Source organism: Tupaia chinensis, unplaced genomic scaffold, assembly GCF_000334495.1.
Source record: "Tupaia chinensis unplaced genomic scaffold, TupChi_1.0 Scaffold000511_1, whole genome shotgun sequence".
Taxonomy (NCBI): Eukaryota; Metazoa; Chordata; class Mammalia; order Scandentia; family Tupaiidae; genus Tupaia; species Tupaia belangeri.
This window is the reverse complement of record NW_006160024.1, coordinates 1,422,263-1,432,262: the sequence shown is the minus strand read 5'-3', so window position 1 is coordinate 1,432,262 and position 10,000 is coordinate 1,422,263.

The window sequence follows — 10,000 nt, the reverse complement described above, 5'->3', positions numbered from 1 at the left end:
AAATCTTTGCCTCCCTTCCTTTGCTCTCACCTTTTTTTTTTTTTTTTTTGAACACTTTAGCTCAAGTCAGGCCAGATTACTGTGAGCTGCAACCTAACTACCCCCTTTACCTGGATGATTAAGGAGATGCCCACAATGATTCGGAAGTCTCATGCTTTAGGGTCAAGCATGAATCTCAGATCTGGAAGCCAGGCATCCAAGGAATGTCTCATTACCTTTATCTAACATTCTAATTTCTCAGGCTTCTACTCTGAGTAGTAGAGGGACATCACTCTTGGTCAGCTGGGATCCCCAACCTGTCCTGCAGATGTATACGATGCTGGGTCTGGTCTGGCTGCCCGGTCCCAGCTGCATCTCTCCACTTGTCTGAAAATGCTCGCCTTCTTGCTCTGTGTTTGCCAGCTCTGCTGGTCTCTGCTGCTGTCTCTTGTTCTTGCTCTGCCCTGCCTGCCTTGAGCTTGCTCTCTGGGCTACAGCTGTCCACTTGAAGTATCAGGGAAGCTCTTGGGAGTGCCCACCCATCCTGGAGGGAATCCATGTGAAATTGGGTCTGTTAATTCTGAGTCATCAGATAGGCATTTGCTTTGCCTACCTCTCCTGGGGAACTTCATGGCCTTTTCTGAGGGGTTTGAAGGCATCTTGTATTCACTGATCCTCAAAACTACACAAAGAAAGGATGGGACACTCTCTGGGCATGAGCCCTTCCCAGCCCTGTGCATGTGCCTCAGTCTTGCTCAGGAGACGTGTGTGAGGCTGAGGCCAAAGGCTGGCTTTGAAAGGCCATGTACCCTACTGCACTCCAGGGCCCAAAGGTAAAGGTGAAGGCGTCCATCACTTTTCGCTGAAGTTGGGACAGGGAGTGACTGGAACGTGGCCTGAGAAAAGAATTCATAGAGAGGAAGGAGAGTCTAGTCAACATCTCAATATCCTGGCAGGACCAGTGGGTTGTATGGAGGTCAAGGTGGCTGGATCCCACATGGCCAACCACAGTTTGAGTCCCAAACCTGGCAGCTTGAAAATCACACAGGGTGCATATGCATGCAAGCTCCAAATCCAGAGAGGCGAATGAAGAAGGGATTGCGGTGTGGCCACACACACACCCGCTTGGAGGGGGCGCTCTCTCACTTTCCCTCTTTTTCTCTCTCTAGTACCTTATAGCAAACTAAAAATAAAATTGCCTGCCTTGAGCTTGCTCTCTGGGCTACAGCTGTCCACTTGAAGTATCAGGGAAGCTCTTGGGAGTGCCCACCCATCCTGGAGGGAATCCATGTGAAATTGGGTCTGTTAATTCTGAGTCATCAGATAGGCATTTGCTTTGCCTACCTCTCCTGGGGAACTTCATGGCCTTTTCTGAGGGGTTTGAAGGCATCTTGTATTCACTGATCCTCAAAACTACACAAAGAAAGGATGGGACACTCTCTGGGCATGAGCCCTTCCCAGCCCTGTGCATGTGCCTCAGTCTTGCTCAGGAGACGTGTGTGAGGCTGAGGCCAAAGGCTGGCTTTGAAAGGCCATGTACCCTACTGCACTCCAGGGCCCAAAGGTAAAGGTGAAGGCGTCCATCACTTTTCGCTGAAGTTGGGACAGGGAGTGACTGGAACGTGGCCTGAGAAAAGAATTCATAGAGAGGAAGGAGAGTCTAGTCAACATCTCAATATCCTGGCAGGACCAGTGGGTTGTATGGAGGTCAAGGTGGCTGGATCCCACATGGCCAACCACAGTTTGAGTCCCAAACCTGGCAGCTTGAAAATCACACAGGGTGCATATGCATGCAAGCTCCAAATCCAGAGAGGCGAATGAAGAAGAAGGGATTGCAGTGTGGCCACACACACACCCGCTTGGAGGGGGCGCTCTCTCACTTTCCCTCTTTTTCTCTCTCTAGTACCTTATAGCAAACTAAAAATAAAATAAAAGGAAATTAAAGAAAAAGGAAAATAAAAAGAAATCCTGGTGTATCTGCTTGAGGGGCAGAAGAGAAAAAGGAGATGCAGAGGGATTTTTGTTTTACTCCTTTCATGTAATGTAGATTAAATTTTAGATTAACTTTTTTTTTAACCATTCGGTCTTTTCTATGACAGAAAAAATTCTGAATATGTAAAAAATTTTAAGATATGTTAGTAAAAACAAACCCACTTTTCAGGACTCTTGCGATTTCTTTGACATGATTAGAAGTGAAGAAACTTACACATTACTTAATTTGTTTAAACATTTAAAATTGTCTGCCAGCCCATCAAGGAGTTTTCAAAATGTCTTAGGTGCATCAACACCCTCTTTCTGAAACCACTGTATTTACACTTTCACTTCCCAAATATACCAGCTCGGTAAAAAAAAAAAAAAAAAAAAAAAAAATCTGAAACAATGTGCAAAACTGACATTCTCAGAAACACGCCTGTCTTTCCACGGAGTCTCTGCTGGGCTGACTTTTCTGGCTTGTGTCCTGGCCCTGTGCAGCCTGTGAATGAGGTGGCTGCAGCTGTCAGCATTGCCTTTTGGATGAAGGTCCTGGCCCTTCCTCAGGGACCAGCTCCAGTGCCTTCTCCCTGCTTTACCAGGTAGCCCTGCAGCTCCCCGGGCAGGAGTAGCCGTCCTCTCACCTATGTTCCTTCTCCCACGGTGGCCTCTCTCTCACAGCGTTGGAGATTTTGTCCACTGAGTGCCTCTCTCCACTGTGCTATCCATGATTGACCTACTTCCAAGACATTATTTCCTAAATTAAAAAAAAAGAAAAAGGTTATTTAGATTTATTTATTTATTCTTGTGTGAGCAAGAGAGAGAGGGAGACAGACAGCACTCCCGATAGGGTTCTGGTACTATGATCCTCCCCCAGCTTCAGCCAGTCCACGATCATGGGCATACCTGCCCCTGGTGTCCTCAGGGAGGCTTCTGGAGACGGGCCCAGAATGTGTCCTTTTAGGTTGGCCTCAGGGAGCATTGTGTTTTCCCACTGCTCCGCCATCTGGCCCATTTCCTAAAATTTTAACCTGTAGAATCTGAAGATTCCCCACACCTCACCTCTTATCTGCTGTAAGAGGTATTACCCAGCGGACCTTGGTGGATCATTTAGGTCTAAGGCAGCTGCACTTGTACTACTCTCATGTCTGCTTTAAGTGCTTACAAATGTCATGACAGAGGTGGCTGCAGCTGTCCCTCTTCCCCGCTGGGTGACTAACTGCTTCATTCCCTGATGCTTGCTTTATTTTTCTGTCCCCAGGACTGGTACAGTGCTGAACACATAGTATTATGGGTTAAACCATGCACTCCCAAATTCATATGTTGAAGTCAACCCCAGTACTTCAGAATATGACATTAGGAGACTGGGTTTTTTACTGAGGTAATCAAGTTAAAAGGAGGTCTTTGGGTTGGGCCCTAATTCAGTATAAGTGGTGTCTTTATAAAAAAGAGGAATTTGGAAACAGGTCCAGAGAGAGAATATCATTGAAGGTGAGGGCAGAGACCAAAGACTGGCTACAGGCCTCCAGAAATTAGGTGAAGGGCCAGATTCAGCCTCACAGCCTCGGGAGGAACCAACCCTGCTGATACCTTGGTCCCTGATTTGCAGCGTCCAGAACCGAGTGATAATTTCTGTTGTTGAAGCCACTCAGTTATGGCAGGCCTGGCAAAGTGGTACCCATAGTATATATTCCAGGTAAACATTAATCATATGCATGAATGAGTGAGTGAATGAGCCCTCTGGTAGCAGAAGTATGTGGAATAACATCTCTTGCCCATTCAAGGGGCAATCCACATTCTCTCAATGAACTTGACAAAAGGAGGGTCATGTCCTTGGCAACTGATGGTATCGCATGCTGTGGATATGAAGCACTGTACCTGGTAACCCAGAGGCTTAGTGACCCTGAGGATGTGGTTAGCTGTGTGAGAAGCTCCACCTCTAGCAGACTCTTGGAATTTAAAAAAAATGGGAGCATGGAGCAAAGGAGAAGTCCTCACAGTCTGTGACATGTATAAACATCAAGTTACTTTCTTCTTTTATATTTTAAAAGGCAACCTGTATCAGGAGCAGCAGTTAGTGTAATGGCTATGTCGCTGGACTCCCATGTACTCGTCCACAGTTCAAATCCTGGACCCGGTGGCTTAAACTCACACTGGGCATGTGTGCGTGCTTGCCCAAGATCCTGAGAGGAGAACGGAGGAGAAGGGATTGTGGCATGGCCATCCCCCCTGGGGGGGTGATTTCTTACTTTCTGTCTCTCTGTCTCTCTCTGTCTGTCTGGTGAGTGCACGTGCCCTATAGCAAAAACCTCTCAAAAAAAAAAAAAAAAGGGCAAGCTGTATCTATGTTGTGATCTTCCTGCCTCAGCACCCCAAGTAGCTAGAACCATAAACATGTGCCCCCTTGCCCAGTTTTTAGGGTGGCCCAGAATCAAACTGGAGCCTCCCATGTGGCCTCAGTCTCCTGAATAGTGGAGTCTACCAGTGTGTACCACTGTGACTGGGCCTTAGATCTTTTATTCTTTCAGGAAGATATTTGAGCTTTCATGGGAAATTAATTAGGCAACATCCACTTCTGTGCCTGGGTTATACTAGGAAATCTCCACTCACTCTAGCGGGCTTCGTTCTGAGCCTCCATGCTAGGACCGTGGCCCTTCCTTTGCAGGGCAAGTCAGAATCTCACACCCCAGCCCTCAGGTCCTCCTGCCTTTCGCTGTTGTTCACATACTCCTCCTGTTCGTGCCCAGATCTGAGTAGAACTGAAGGCTGTTGTAGGAACCCTTGTCTGACGTTATCCATGTCTCTCATCAAGTCATAGCATCCATAACAATGTCTGTGTAAGCATTTCAGACTTGAGAGGCGTTATGGGTTAAATTGAGTCCCCCTAAGATATGTTGAATTCTTAACCCACCCCCCCACCCCCATACCTGAGAATGTGACCTTATTGGGCAGTCGGGTCTTTGCAGATGATCAAGTTGAGATGAGGTCATTGGCGTGGCTCTAATCCTGTATAAGTGGTGTCTTTCTATCAATAAAAGAACATCTGGATACAGAGATGCACCCCAGGAGGACGCCATGTGAAGACAAAGGCAGAGATCAGATGATGTGTCTACAAGCCAAGGAATGCCACACATCACCAGCAAAACACCAGAAAGTAGATGGGAGAAGGAACCAGATTCTCTCGCACAGCTTCAGAAGGAACCAACCCGCCAGGCACTTAGTTCTTAGCTTTCTACCTGCAGATCGTGAGATGATAAGTTTCCACTGTTTAAGCCACCCTGTCTGCAGAGCTCTGTTAGCGCCGAGCAAACACAGAGGGGTAACTGAGGTTTCGTATCCAGAGCAGAGGGTCGCTTGGAGGAGGGAAGTCCGGGTGGTCTGCTCGTGTGTGTGCACAGGTCCCACTTATATTCCCAGGTCCAGGCTGTGTGAGGATACTTGTGGGAACCTGTGAGAGTCACGTCAGTCATAAACTTCTTGAATCCTGTTGTGTAGTATTGGTTTTGAAGAGCAGTTTTTAATATTTTTCTGGTTTTCTTCCCTTCTCTTGCTGCTTCCTTGCATGTCCCTCATTCTTTCTGGCAAGTAGTTGGTCCACTATTTATTTTATTAGTTCTTAAAAATGATAATAACATTGAGGCCAGCAGATGGCATAGCAGTTACATCATTAGACTCCCTCATAGATGGTCACGGTTCAAGTCCCAGACCTAGTGGCTTGAAACTCACACCAGGCATGTACGCATGTGTGCCCAAGCTCCTGAGAGGAGAATGGAGGGGAAGGGATTGAGGAGTGGCCATCCCCTCTGGTGGGTGATTTCTCACTTTCCCTCTCACTGTCTCTGCCTCTCCTCTCTCTCTGGTGAATGAATGTGCCCTAAGACAAGAACCTCTAATAATAATAATAATAATAATAATAATAATAATAATAATAATAAAGTAATTCTTCCATGAATAAAAGAGAGAGAATAGCCCCAATGTGTTCTTGATACCACAGTTCATTCCCAGAGCCATGAGTATGGTATACTCAGGCAAGTCTGTGGACACAAACCTAGAATCTTCTCATGTGGGCCTGCCTCAGAGGACATTGCACTATCGCTGTGCTGCTGTTCAGCCAGCTGCCTGCCATTCACAATGAGAAAGGAGAGTGTTTTGGTTTGGGCTCCCCACAGTTGGTTGACAGGGACTTTGCTGTCCCTGAGCTGGAAGCTGTGGAGAGTGCTCATGGGCTCATTGTCTCCTTGAAGATAAAAGTAGAGATGCCCTCTGGCTCTATATTCAGCTTGCCTCATGAAGCCACAAGGCCTTGGTGACAGGAAGGGGGAGCACAGAGCCAAAGGACATTTTTATATACTTTTCTACTTTAAGTGGTTGGTCCTCAGGATTGAGCAGGGGCAGTGGTGAGTGCTGGGTTTTCAGTCTGGCCACAAAGGACTGGCTTGCTGAGTCAGAGGAAGGGCTAAATCTATGTGCCTAAACGAAGTTGGGTGGTTTCCAGTCTCGTTGAATAGTTTTGGAAATTCAAATGCAGGTGCACTTTCTTTAGCCCTCAGAATTCAGTCAGCATCACACCAGCAAGAGAAAGTCAGTTGGCTGCTTGCATTCCTTGAGGACTTCCTGAGGTCATAATATGGGTGGGGGTTCTAGGGCCTCACAGATGTATCACCACAGAGCCCTGCAAACAAGACATGCATAAGGGGTAGGTTGGAACAGTGGTCCCCAACTGTTTTGGCACCAGGGCCTGTTTTATGGAAATTTTTCTGCGGACAGTGGTGATGGGGGTGGGAGATGGTTTATGAGAACCCACAACCTAGATCCCTCCAATGCATGGTCACAGTAGGGTTCATGCTCCTATGAGAATCTAATGCCACCGCGGATCTGACAGGAGGCGGCCCTCAGGTGGTAGTGTAAGCTTTGGGAAGTGGCTGTAAATACAGATGAATCTTCACTCACTCACCTGCCACTCACCTCCTAACAGGTCATGGACTGGTACCGGTTCATGGTCTAGGGGGTTGGAGAGCCCTGGGTTAGAAGCATAAGTGGGAGTGGTCATTCCTAGACCTGAGGCACCTCTTCCATGATGTGATCATGTTTTTCTTCCTTGCAGTTAGAAGCTCCTCAGATGTTCAGTGAAGGTGAACACAATTCCAAACTGTAGTGACTTAAAAAAAAATTAACATGGTGGTATAAGTTGAAGGGTACTGCTTCATGGTGGCTGAGGTCACCAGGGGAGGTCTGCGTTTGGTTCCCAACCCAACTTCAACATGCTAGGCTCAGTGGCATGCATCTGTGATCCTAGGAGGGCCAGGACAGGAGGATCATGACAATGAGAACTCTGTCAACAATCCCTCTTTCTCTCGCTCCCTCCTGTGTGTTCTCTCTCTGGTGTTAAAAAAAAAAAAAGAACACAGACTCTCCACAGAATTCTATAGCATAAGTGAATCTTCATTTTTTTTTTTCAACCAGAGTATTTCATTGTTGCAGATAAATTCAGTTGTGTCTTTTGAAACCCACGTTTTCAGGGCCTACTCTTCAAAAGCACTGGAATGGCCCCAGGGAGGATACTTAGGTGTGGAGCATGGCTCCTGCCTCGGGTGTATGTTCTCATGAAGGAGAGATGACATACATGGGACAGTGCAACACAATGTGAGAATTACTGTCAGCATGGATTGGGAAACTGTAAAGAGGAGAGAAAGAGAGTGCCCAGAAGATAGAGGACCACCTCACATCCACACCTCTGAGCTAGTCCATCGGGTGGGGTGATCTCATCCAGAGAGGAGTTCTCCTGAGGTGTCCTCCAAATATTGAAAGCTAGGGAGGGAGACTTTAGGAAGCATGGGGCCATTCTGGTTGTGGCAATGTTCTAGGCAAAGTCCAAAGGCAGCTGTGTTTGAGTTCACTGGACTACTTGGGGCAGGTGTCTCATGGTGGGAGAGGGTAGAACATGAAACTGGAGCCACACATAGAGATGGTTTCTGCTCTGAGGGAGACAAACATGTTCCAGCTTTGTCTTCTGGACTCAGGCAGGGCAAAGCCCTCAGGTGTGTGAGCTGGAGGGGCTGCCATAGAACCAGCATGAGGAGAAGTTGATTGGGTAGAGGGTATACTGAACCAAGGGACAGGACACAAGAGGAAAAATATGGGAAATCAGGACCAAAAACTAACGGAATGAAGGGAAGAAGAGAGACCCTTCCAGCCTTCTGCTTCCTTGACCAAACTTGGCATGGGTTATGGTAGAACACACTGAATTCTTTTTTGAGATGTGATGGTATCCTAAAATCCATCTGGTTTTATAATGATCAGAGACTGAATTCCATGCATGGTGATGACAATTTTGTTTATATTTAAGAGTAAACAGGTTAAAGGACATTTTTAAAAATTATTTTTTAAAGAATTATTGAATTTATATTTGTTATTATTATTGTTTAACTTGCTATAGGATACATGTACTCACCAGAGAGAGACAGACAGAAAGTAAGAAAGCAAGCCACCAGGTCTGGGGCTTGAACCACATTTTGTTATGCGGGAGTCCAGATCCCTAACCACCATACCACTTGCTGGCCCACAAAGTTATGCAGGAGTCCAGATCCCTAACCACTATACCACTTGCTGGCCCACAAGCTATTTTTTTTTTTTAAATAGATTTTTGCTATAGGGTCACAGAGGATGAGAAATCACTCCCTGGGGGGATGGCTATGTTGCAATCCCTTTTCCTCCATTGTCTCTCAGGATTTTGGGCACGCACTCACTTGTACCCAGCATGAGTTTAAGCCGTTGGGTCTGAGACTCAAACTGTGGTCAGTCCAGTGTGGGAGTCCAGCGACATAATCATTACTCCATCTGCTGGTCCCCCAGAAGATATTCTTAAAGAAACCCAAACTTTCTTTTCTATTTGTCAGTAGAGTCAACACCCTCCACACCCCGCCACCCCAGGTTTTGTGCTGGCAGATCCAACTTACCTTGAATAGAACATTTTTTGAAATCTCCCAAATCTAATTAAGAATAATGAAAATGAAAACTCAGTGCAATATATGACATAGCACTTATATTGTATTAGGTATCACAAGTAATTCAGGGATAATTTAGAGTATACAGGAAGATGGCCGTAAGTTATATGTAAATTTCGACACCATTTCATAGAAGAGACTTGAGTACTTGCAGATTCTGATATCTGCAGGGATCCTGGAACTAATCCCCTGTGGATAGATACCTAGAGATGATTGTTAAAAAACAAACAAACAAACAAAAAACATAAAACTGTTTCTTTAGCAAATGGGGGCACAATTGAATACTAGTTTATCAGACTTCCCTGACAGAGCAGAGGTATGCACAGCGGAGTCTAGGATCTTCTATTTGACAAAGGAATTTTCTCCTTTTATTCTCATAAGGAAGGGGACATGTATTTGGGGAGGGCTTGCTACCTCCCTAGGTTTCAGTGTTCTACAGTTAGCACTGTGCTTAAGTAAATTTTTTTTTTCTTTTTTTTGGAGAGTTTTTTGCTATAGGGCGAATGCACTTGCCAGAAAGACAGAGAGAGACAGAGACAGAAAGCGAGATATCACCCCCCAGGGGGGATGGCCATGCTGTAACACCTTCTCCTCCGTTCTCTTGGGATCTTGGGCATGCACGCACATGCGCCTGGCGTGGGTTTAAGCCACCAGGTCTGGGTCTCGAACCGTGGTTGACTACGTGGGAGTCCAGCGACATAGCCATTACGCTAAGCGCTGGTCCCTGTGCTTAAGTAAATTTCAAAACTCTTTTCAATGAGCTGCAAAAGTACTTAAACCATTTATTTCTTCTGGTCCTGAAATCAGAGTTACTCAGTAAACTCCCAAAGTGTCCCAGATCATGAGAAACCCAGGGTAAAATGACACATTTAAAAGTTGCTATAAATGCTGCTAACTGGACACAATAAATCTGAGCTATTTCACATGGTCAGTTGGGTCAGTAATAAAAGACGTAAACTAAAATATATTTCCACTTGCCTTCCATGGCTATAAAGACCAATAAATTCTGTAAAATTTCAAGAGACAATATGAGACACTGAATTCTG